This window comes from Chinchilla lanigera, unplaced genomic scaffold (assembly GCF_000276665.1).
Source record: "Chinchilla lanigera isolate Chin_1 unplaced genomic scaffold, ChiLan1.0 scaffold00138, whole genome shotgun sequence".
Taxonomy (NCBI): Eukaryota; Metazoa; Chordata; class Mammalia; order Rodentia; family Chinchillidae; genus Chinchilla; species Chinchilla lanigera.
The window spans coordinates 1336954-1348400 of record NW_004955539.1 but is presented as its reverse complement, the minus strand read 5'-3'; the positions used below and the strand labels follow the sequence as shown (position 1 = coordinate 1348400).

The 11447-nt window shown below is 37.0% G+C and overlaps 1 pseudogene; it reads right to left on the bottom strand.

Annotated features, from left to right (window-relative positions):
• Window positions 1-6220: 6220 nt before the first annotated feature.
• LOC102021595 lies at window positions 6221-7131 on the bottom strand (annotated as a pseudogene).
• Between the last annotated feature and the right edge of the window lie 4316 nt (window positions 7132-11447).

Genomic DNA, 11447 nt, shown 5'->3' with positions numbered 1-11447 from the left:
TAATTAAAGAACAAAATACAAGGTAGAAACTAGGAAATAGGAAGACATATTTTGCAAATGGGAAAATCACCAAGAGATGGGGAGAGGAGGGAGGGAGGAGGAAGGAAAGAGGTGAAAAAATAATTAAGGTATATTACATACATATAAGAACTCCCTGCCAGAAATGTAAACATTACACACTACAATTAGTAATAAAAAATATAAAAAAGAAAAGCATTCGGCATCACCTAAATTGCACAGAATGTGTGAACACTTGGTAGTTTAGTTCAAATTCCCAACAGTAACTGACAGTGTTTCACTCTGAACCTGTATCCAGTACATTGGAAATTGTTGTCCCGTGGCAGTACCCCACGCTGTGATGTGAGGAACACACAGACAACCCAGCCTTGCTTTTGTAAGGTGAGATACAGGGACACAGTAAAAGAAAGGTGAGGAAGGAGCACCAGCTTGGAGCCTACACTAAAGGTGCTTCCTTCCACACAGACCAATTTTAGGAAACGTCCAATACAGATGGAGGGGAATGGAAATTTAATTCATTGCAACTAACCATATCCAAATACCCTTTCATAGTTCTTCATGGACTTCTAAGGACAGATGCATAGGCCAGTTTAAAAACCACTGTGCTTTTAGGGGGCCTGAGTCTCTTCCCATTTTACAGTTCTCTGATCACTTACATAATATCATACAATCACAGACTGTCACCTTGAAATCCTTCTGTAATATAGAAATAAGAAAGAAAATCATGTATTTTACAAGTGCAAAATATGCAGCACCATTTCATAGTTTCTTTTGTATATTCATTAGATTAAAGTCTGTAAATAATGGTATACCTTAAATCAGACTTTGTTTTTCTCATGTGTATCTGATTGAAAACTAAACTTAAAAATTGAATTTTCCAGTTTACTTGTAAGTAAACCCAAAGCAAATCAGCCCTTTTTCATGCCTCCTGCTTACTATAAATTGAATTGACTTGAACAGAAACACATTAAATGGTAACATCAGAAGAATATAGGAGGGGAAGAGAAGTGGCGTGATAATTACCATTGAGACATTATGTTGACCCTGCGATTAGTTTTCATGTCACCAGTAAAACCGAGATGCAAGTTCATTGGGGTAAATACGAAGACGTATTTTATGTGTTGCAGTTATATTGTTCTACTTTAGAAAAAAAGCATGACATAGCTACATGAATTCTGTGCAGAGATCTTTAGGTAATTAGCTTCAGTGGTAACACATTGTTTCCAGATAACAAGGAGCATGCAATTTTTACCTGCAGGCTCCTGACATTTGATTTCTTTAAATGTAGACTGTGATGATAGTAACTTCTTAATCCATGAATGCCAGGGATCACACTGAGCTCTCCTTTAGGAATATCTCAAAGAGCATGAAAAGTCTTTGATCCATGCTCCATGTTTTTTATTCTGTAGATTTATGCATGTAACAGATACACAGTGTCACCTTCACAACCTCAGCTAGTTGAATTCCACTGTCAGAATTGAATGCTTACTTGCATATTAGCTGGCAGGCTAAATGCCAGTCTCGAATTCTGGAGTCCCAGTAAGTGCTTCCAGAAGGTTTGGTGAACATTTGTGGAAACAGGAAAGAAGGAAATTAGGAAAGGCAACGGGGAGGCTGGAAGTGAAATAAAACACAACATACACACATCCACACACATACTATATTGATAGATATGGATATAGATAGGAAAAATATATATGAACCTAGCGGGGTATATAGACATAACTACAGGCATCACATACAATACCATATGATGCAATACAAATATTTTTGTGTTACATTTATGGACATATTTGGGCACATATAAATACACATGTATGTGTACACATTCATATATATATATTTATGTGAGAAAGAGAGGATGAGAGAATAACCTTCTCTGAGTAGAAATTCTTCTTCGATTTTTACCTCTCAGGACTGTGACTAGCCCAAGTTTGGGTTCCTCTTCAAATTCTTGTAATTAATGCTATGGCTAATGCAGAGTGAAAAGTAAAGGAAAGAAATACACTAAATAGCTACAGAACTGAAATAAGGCCGTGTATACGGATGCAATTTGAAGTTCTAATGTGCCACAGAAGGATAGGGTGTGTTTCTGTTGGGAGCACATGTACCTGCTTTGTGGTTTCCTGAGAGATGCTCAAGAGTATAACTCCTCCTAAAAGTAAAAGACCAGAGTCAAAGGCAGTGGATCCGTTGGTCAAAAATGGTGAGCAATGTGGTTTCTGGAGTCACATAGACCTGACTTAAGCTCTCAACTTTGTAAGTTACTAGCTGTGCTACTGTGAGCCAAGTAATTGACCTCTGCATGCCTCACTTGTAAGAAGAGAGGAAAAAGTTCTTAAAGTATTGATGTTTTGTATGTAGGTGTGAAAAGTACATGCTGCAGGGCATGTTTTATTTTTTACTATACATTTATAAGAGTAGCTGTGGAAGTTAATGTTTATTTAATAAACATTTAGTTAGAATGATATGGAATAACAAAGGGGTTGCTCCTTTGTTCAGTTATCAAACTTGGTTGAAATAAAAACAGAGATTTATAAGAAGATAAATCTGGATAGGTTTCTTAAATGTACTTTCTAAAAGCTCTGTGATTCTGATAAAATCCTTCAAACAACATTCTCAGATTCCTCCCTCTAAAACGGAATACTAACAAAGGACCTAGGACAAATTCAGAATGATGGTGTGTCAGACTGTTTCAAAAGATTTACATGTATCTGTTCCTTTAATCCTCTTAGCAACCCAAAGGAATAGACTATCATTTGTCTCCTTAGCCATTCACAGACTTGTGATCATCATCTTCATTTCAATCGAGAGGATAACTTCAGAGAAAATCATGAATGGTTTACACTTTCAACATCTCCCGGAAACCACATGTCTAGTACTGGGCATTAAAGAGTGCTTGGCACCTGTGAAGAGGTAAATAACCATTTCATGAATTGGGTCAGGTTAGTGACTGTCGGAAGTCAAGTCTGCAAAACTGACAATGACTTGCTGAGCAGGTCCTGAATACTCTGATAGCACTACTAAAAAATAAGAGCGTTGGAGAACAAAGATGAGGTTCAGTGTCGTGGAGGGTACAGGCATCAATTTAGTAGTTGATAAATACGCAAGCCTTTTTAAAGAGACTGAGTTATTCCGCATGCAGCCTTGTCCCTGGAGGACAAATTGAACAATTTGAAAGCATGGATGGTACGCTGAAAATTGCCCTGGAAATATGACAGCTAGAATTTCATGTTTAGGGCCTCTCTCTCTCTCTGTCTCTCTCTCTCTCAAAAATAAGAAATCTGTTTATATTTACCCAGTGGACACAAGAGGGGGAAAATAAGCCACCTTAAAATAGGAAATATTTTTGTTTGATATTTTGCTACCAATATTTTGCTTCCTTTATTAGGTAAAGTGAAGGTAAGAAATCTACAATTCTCCAAGCAAAATAAATGAAGAATATATACAGTATCGCAGAACCTAGAAATAGCCTTTCATTATTTGTCACCAAAGCACCAGAGGAAAAATAATTTTTTCCACGGCAGGCTGTTAGAAATAGCTTTGTCTGTTTTTAATACAGATATGATTTTTATTTATAAGACAATTCATATAAATCTATGATAACAAGTGCTTTGCAATTTAGCCTACATTTTCAAGAATTGTCTTTATGGTCCATGCCTAATATTGTGTGATTGTGATGGTTGTTCTTACCTTTGCTTTTGTGTCTTTTTTGACATTCATTTCCAGGTTCTGAAGGAAAAAACTGAACCTAAGAGAGAGGTGCTGACCTAGTTGCAGAGGTCTAATCTTTTTAGGAATTCAAGACTCACATACATAGAAAGAGAACCTGAGACAGGTGTCTCTATTCCATGACACGGAGTTCAGTGACAAAAGGACATGATGTCAGTGGTCCCAAACTTGAATTCAAACTAAATATAAATTAAGCAGTATCAAGAAGGACCATTTCTAAATGTGAATGCTAGATGTTTTACAATTATACAGAAAAATTAGAGATTATTATAATTATATCTATATACATGTATGTATATAGATATAATTATATGAAGACTTGGTTTCATTGATACTATTTACTAATTTGTATATGATCCATTAAACCTAGATATCTACAGACACCAGCTGTTCTGTATCCCTTCCAACTACCTCTACCTTGGGTAAGTAGTAAACTTTTTCTGTCATTAACTTGTTCAATAGACATTTACTCAGTGCTTATTGTATACCAGGCACTGTCTTAGGTCCTAATGACCTAACAATGGAAGGACCAACAAGGATTTTTCCTGCACTAAGGAAGGCAGATGATTTTTAGGTCAATGTGAACAGACTTTCTGATAATGTGGATCTGGGGCTGAAGAAACAGAGATCACGGATAACCCCTCATTTCTGACATGGGCAATTGGGCCAAGAGTGTTGCCATGCAGTAGAGTGAATATTCAAGAAAAATAGCAGAAGTCTTTCTTCTGTTTTGTTTCTATGTTTTTCTCTCTGTTGTGTTGGTATAATTCTTCTGGCTTGACAAAAGTAAGGTGATACATTGTATTTTAAGTATGTTAAGTTTTAGGTGCTTGTGGGACATCCACAGTGAAACATCTGAATTAGTAAGTGGATACACAGCCCCATATAGATTCTGTCTTTGGATACCTTCCTCAAGAATTTTATTTATTCTTTATCTCTTCTACTGTTTAAGATCTTTCTATTTTTTCTCTTTAATATTAAACACATATTTCACAAAATGAAAAAGAGGGATCATACCTGTTCTATTCTAGTATTTCTTTTTTTTTTTGACCTTAAATCTGCATTTTTTAATGACTTCTCTCAGGTGACATTTACAGTGAAATTAGAACCACTGTTCTAATCTCACAAAGGAAAAAAGAAAAGATTCAATATTAAACTTTCAAGATACCAAATAGGCTTTTGAAAATAGAGTAAGGCCCTTATCACATCCTTACTGATTTAATGTTACCTTACATTCTTTTTCAGCTTTCCCTCACAACACTTGTAAAATTATTACATGTCAAGCTCACTTCCCCAGTTTCATGATTAATAAACAAGAAGTTTCAACTGGAATTAGATCTTATCCACTATTGTTCTCACAACTATGCCATTTCCCTCCACCAACAAATATGGCATCTAATTCAGAATAAAATATTTTAAATCCCATGTTTAAATTGCATCAAAATAAGGTTAAGCATAAGACTGGTACACTGCGCTAAATTATACCAGAAGACTATATGGATGAACAATGTTAGTGGTGTCTTTGTTATCCACCAAATAACTTTTTTTTAAATCAATGCTTATGGGCACATTATTAAATTCCACTTAGAATATCCTTAACTTAGGGTCAAGCCATTGGCTTTGTGTGCTAATTAGATATATTTGGTGGTTTCTGAGGTAAGTTTGCAACCAGGAAAGTGGATAATTAAGTCAAACAATTATATCACTGACTTAACTGGTACCATTAAGGACTTCTAAATGTATTTCAGGCCATGCTAAAGTTATCAAAACTAAACTATAGACAAGATTACTTACAACTATGCAGAAAACCTGAGCATCCTACCTTCACTTCCTATATATTGACATTCTCTACTTTTCCTCTTCAAAATATCCACTGCACCAAATTCTACTTTCCACGAGCCCGTAAGATTCCCTGTCACTCATCACAAGAAGGAGCATTAAAGATAGTGCTGGCACCTCTGATGTATATTCATCATTGACAGCACTTACCAAAGCTAACCTGAAATTATACTTTTCTTCTCTTCTGACATGCTGCTCAGTATTTCCTCTAAACCAGTAGGGCAAACCTTTCCCCTTGTGTCCCCTCTCAAAACACTTTGCATAGGGGAAGTTGGAGCTAAATAACTCACCAATGAACAGCACTACAATTCAATAAATATACTCTGCTATTAAGTCTAATGTACAAATATGATAAAAGACTGGAAATGGATGGAACCTTGTCCGAGTGTGGTACTGGCACTGAACAAGGCTCGTGAGCATTCATTTCCAAGGGAGTCAGGGTCCAGTCTCTTTGTGATAAACCTACTTTCTAAACAGATTTGTTCTTTAAGAATACACACAAGAGGGTTTCTTCTGTTATTTTGGTGCTTTTTGTTGTTTTCTTTTGTTTTGTTTGTTTTTGGCTACTATCTACACTGAACACTTCAGAGCGATAAACCATTTTCATTCTGGGCTAATATCCTTGATCAAGTTAGGGAGGTTCTTCAGTGCTGCTGCTGAATGATCTGCTCTGCATGTGATTTCTCAGTTGCTCTATAAGTTCAGGATTCTGTTGTATCTGCTGAGCAAATTGCTGTCCCGCTTGGATGAGACTAAATAGGTCAGCCAGACCCCCAACTCCCACAGCCGGTCCCCCAGTAGCATTTGTCATCATTCCTGACATGAGCTGTTGAACTTGAGGTTCTGCATTAAACTTGCTGCAGTACTAATGAAAGGAGGGTTGCTTCTCAAGCTGGAGATGTCAAAGCTGAATCCAGTTCCTGTAGGATGAGATACCTCTCTTAACTTCTGTTCTGCTATTTTCAGATTTTATTTATAGGAATCATTTTCAGGGTCAAGATCTAATTCCTTCTGATAACTTCTAACTGCTTCTTCAAATTTATTCACGGCAGTAAGGGCCAGCCCCATCCTCCCGTAGACCTTGCTGTACTTTGAATCAGTTGTCATTGCTTTTTCACCATCTTTTATTACATCTGTATAGTGACTTAATTTGCTTCGTGCAGCAGCCCTGTTGCAATAATAAACTGCGTTATTGGGATCCAGTTCTATTGCCTGTGTGTAACAATCCACTGCAGCAGCATAATTTTCTCCTTTCATGACGTTATTGCCTTCATCTTTTAATTGGTCAGCTTTTCCCACATCTTCAGGCACTAAGTTTGCGAGGGGCAGAATGTCATTCCTACAGAAGGAATTTGTGAACATTTCTGTCAAAGGCTGTGAAACTGCTAGATGTGTATCTTCTGGGCTGATCTTAAAAACCGTCTCCAGGCACTGAATTGCAACTTCCAAACTTTCTTGTTCATCCGAAGTATAAGCATCCATCTGACTTTGTTCCCGTAATAAACGAATAACTGCATAAACTAGGTGCTTGATCAATGACATTGTAGAAGCTTACACACTTCCAGAAAAGAGGCAGCGAGACGACGGCCGTGAGCTCGGGACGTCCGTCAGCTGGTCCGCCCGCCGCTGGACCTGTGCCTGGAGCCTGGCTCGGGATCTCAGCACTCGCCCGTGGTCGCTAAACTTCCCCGGCCTCCCACTCCGCCACCCCTTCAGCCCACCAGCTGCACGCTCAGCTCTGGGTGGCGGGGTCCCTACCCTAGTATCTCTTTCTATATACGGTCCATATTCTATCATTAAATTATTCATTCAATTGATATTTATTGAGCATACAGTAAGAACTCTACAGGTTGCAAAAGATAAAGTGATACCTAAGATCAGCAAGTATCTTGTCTTTATCATGCTTCTGACAGTGAACGAACAACTAATATTTCAGGTGTTACATAAGAAACTATAAAAAGTTAAAAGAAAAACAGAACAGAAAGCCTTAACCTGAACAGAGAACTCAGGAGAAAGCCTGGCTAAGTAATATTTGGTTGACACACAGAGGGTGAGTAAGAATTAGCTAACAGAAGAGCATAGAAGTTATACAAGTTTAGACCAGTGTTGAAGGCTCTGGGAATGTTTGTCAAGACTCTAAATTGGGAAACATCATAGGACTTTGGGGTACCTGAAAGAAGCCGAGATTGTATGTAATACATTAATTTCACTCGTATGAAATTGCCACTATTTTTTTGAGTGCAGAAATTAAAATTTTACATATTTCAACTTAACAGAAACTAGTAGAGAATGAGATCAAAAGTTCACACATTTTCCAAGTACATATTGAGTCCCTTCTGTAAATTACACAAAATTCTAAGCAGTGTGAGGATACATTAGTGAATCAGGCAGTGAACTATGCCATCATGAATTTTATACGCTAGTAAGGAAAACCTCAAACAGTGGTGGTGATGAGACATGGATTCATCATATCGAGCTATATATTTTGTAACTTCTAAAGGCAGTAAGAAGACACTAGAGGTCATTAAGCAGGAAAGTCATCCTATCTGCTATGTGCTTCAAAAATAACACAGTGGCTAATATGTGGTGAAGATGAATGGATTGGTGGGGCCAAAAGCTGAAATAAGGAGACAGGCTGAGAGACTGTTCTTGATCAGGGAGATGTCCTCTACTGGGAGGAGAGATTTAGACAATTACAGATTTGTTTCTGAAGTAGAATCAGCAAAGCTTCAGAACTGTTGGGATGAGAGGACGGGAGGTGAAGCAAAGTAAAAATGTAGTCATACCCAGGCTTCTTGTCTTGAAAGCCTGGATGGAAGGTGCCTTGATTACTAAGATCAAGAACACATGTGAAGAAATTCATTTGGAGTGTGACAACAATCAGCTGCTGATATTATAAGTGTGTGATGCTTATAAAACACCAAAGCAGCGATGTCAGTAGGCACTTGCATATATCTAAAGAGGAACAGTGAAAGCAATCATCCCTGAGTATAAGCATTAAATGGTGCATGGCAGCAAGGGAATTTGTAAACAGTAATAAAGTTAACTAAGATATGGCCTTCTTTTTATTATTGCTCCATGCAAGCAAAGCTAAACAATTCCAGAAACAAAACGTTCTTTCTTGCTGGGTCTAAGTATTCCTATCATTATGATTCCTTCCTCTGCACAGCACTACAGTTGCATATAGATAGCTGCTTGGATGAGAAAAATATGAGCTGGGAACAACTGCTTGTGATTCATCAGCACACAGGTGACAATAAAACTGAAGTGAGTAGAAGGGAATACATAGGAATATTCAGCATTAAGAATATTAAAAGAAAGTGCTATAGTCTTGAGAATGATGATATTTAAGGAGTGACACAGGAAAAAAAGCCCAAATGAAGAGATTGAGAAATATTTTTCAGAGATGTAGGAAAAAGTATCAGAAGTGGATACTAATGTAGAAGCTAAAAGAGTCTTTTCAGAAACATGGGGTGGCTAAGCACCAGGAAATGTGCGGACTGAGAAATGTGTCTCTTTCTATTCAACATTAATTGAGCATTCAAAATTGTTAGAGCATTAAATAATTAAACATGGTTCTCATTCCTTTTAGACAAGTGAGGAAACCAGACTCATAATTAGTTATAGAGCAATGTTATAGGTACTATGAGGAAGGTCTATCAAAAGTTGTTCACAGAGACACTAGATTAGAGGGGGGAAGAATGGTATAGAAGTGAAGCCAGTGAAATTTCGTAGATAAGGAGATATTGGTATTGAGACTTGAAGGATGACGTGGGGTTCACCAGATAAGAAAATCAGGATCTACAGTGAAAATAATGCAGATTCACAGGGCTATGAAAAGGTATGATGTTTCTGCTGAATGAATGCTTGGGTGTGGGCACAGTGAAGGTGTAGGGAACTGAAAATATATGGCAGAACCTCCTGATGGAAATCCATGTGTTGCATTCCAAAGGATTTGAATTTTAAAACAATAAACTACAGACTAGGGAATGATTAATGTTGCACAATCCTTGATACCAATTATATTTTATTTATGTCTATCAATTTATACTCAGTCTGCTTCCTACAAAGAATTGATTTCGTTGCTATTATTTTATTTGAAAATGTAATACTAACGTCAAAATATGTCTAAATATGCAAAAGGCTGGCAAATTTAGAATAAATATTTTTCAAATATTTTGACTGCAAGAATTTGGTTGAATACTAAAGAAAGTGCAAATCTTCCTGTTTGCTACGTGCTTCAGCATATGCTTTGTACACAAAGATTAGGGCCAAATGGTTGTTCCTCCTGTTCGGGAATCATTGTTTTTCATCAGGAAATATCACACATTTTCTTTTCCTTGTGATTTTAGTATAAGTGTGCAATACATCGTAATTTCATTCCTCTCATAGGGAATTTCTGCCTATGCATACTGATTCTTCCTTCTCTACACTGCGCATTTTCAGTAGCAGCCCTGGATTGATATAGGTACCTGAGTATCGAGTAGATGCAATATTCGATACAGATCATTCATCTTTCAAAAAGATGCAACTCCTCTTCTATGTTAAGTGTTGCCAATCTGAATTCCTCGTGTGGTATTATTTTTCCTCTGAATACTTTGTAGCCTCTGGTGGTGCAAAGGAATGTGATCCAATTTGTCCATCTGCTTTGGGAAGTTTTCTCAGATTATAAATTTTGCATGATGGCTATCAATATGGAAATTAGATTTCTCAATCTTCGTGCTAATTAGAATCCCAAACAGGTTACAGATGAATGAGTGCTTGTTCACCTACTGCCAACATTAGTCATATTTAAACGACTACAATTTCAAGAGTCAGTTTTAACTATTGACACAAATACCAAGGGCCTCAATCCAGAAAAGTTTGAATGTGAGCAAAAGTAGGGACTTAGCTCATTAATTATTGCAACTCAAAATATTTAACCAAAAACCTAGGTCAACATTCAAAACTTTAGATATTATCACTTGAAAGACTTTTCTATGTACATACAGTCAGCTCTTCTCTCCTTAAATGGGATCCTTCAGTAAGAAGCTTGGTAATGGGATGAAGTATTACTATAAATGATGTGACCATCCTCAAGCAGGAGTCTGCTATTGTCATTCTCCTGTAAGCCAAGGAATAGCAAATCTAAGATCAAGTAAAAATTCGCTCCAAGCATTCTGTGTTTACATTATTACATTATTTGATTGGGTGGTACAAACAACTATGTTTATTTCCAGTTACCTCTTTGTTTATATCCTGAATCTGCTGAAATTCAGTTTAGACCATATGTGTGACAGAACTTTTAAAAGATCAAGTAGTAGATAAATGAAGTATATATACCCGAGCTATATATATACATATATATACACACACATATATGGCAGAAAGACAGAGACAGACTGAGTTCTTATGATGATGTCATCCAGTCAATTACCATGGCTGAATAGGCTCAAGATCTACCATGTATAAGCTGGAAAACCAGAAAAGCCTGTGATACACTTGCAATCAAACACAAAGCCAAGAGAATGAGGGAACTGGTGAGAAGAGATTTCTCAGTTCAAGGAGCCAGGCAAAAATCAAATGTGATAAATTTCTCCTTTCTCTGGCTTTTTGTTCTGTTCAGGTCTTCACAGTCACACACAGAAATTATTTTCAATCTAGGGATCCTGTAGTCTGTCAAGTAGACACAAAATTAGCTATCATAATTCCACCCTCTCTTAGTTTAGCAGCCATTTGTATCTCCTTAAACTGTACTTTATCTTCATCTAGAGAAAAGAACAATTTCATAATTCTATACCATGATACAATTATCTTTTCTTTCACTTAGAATGCATTAACTCCCTTCCAAAAAGAAGAGGTAAATTCCTTGAGCGATG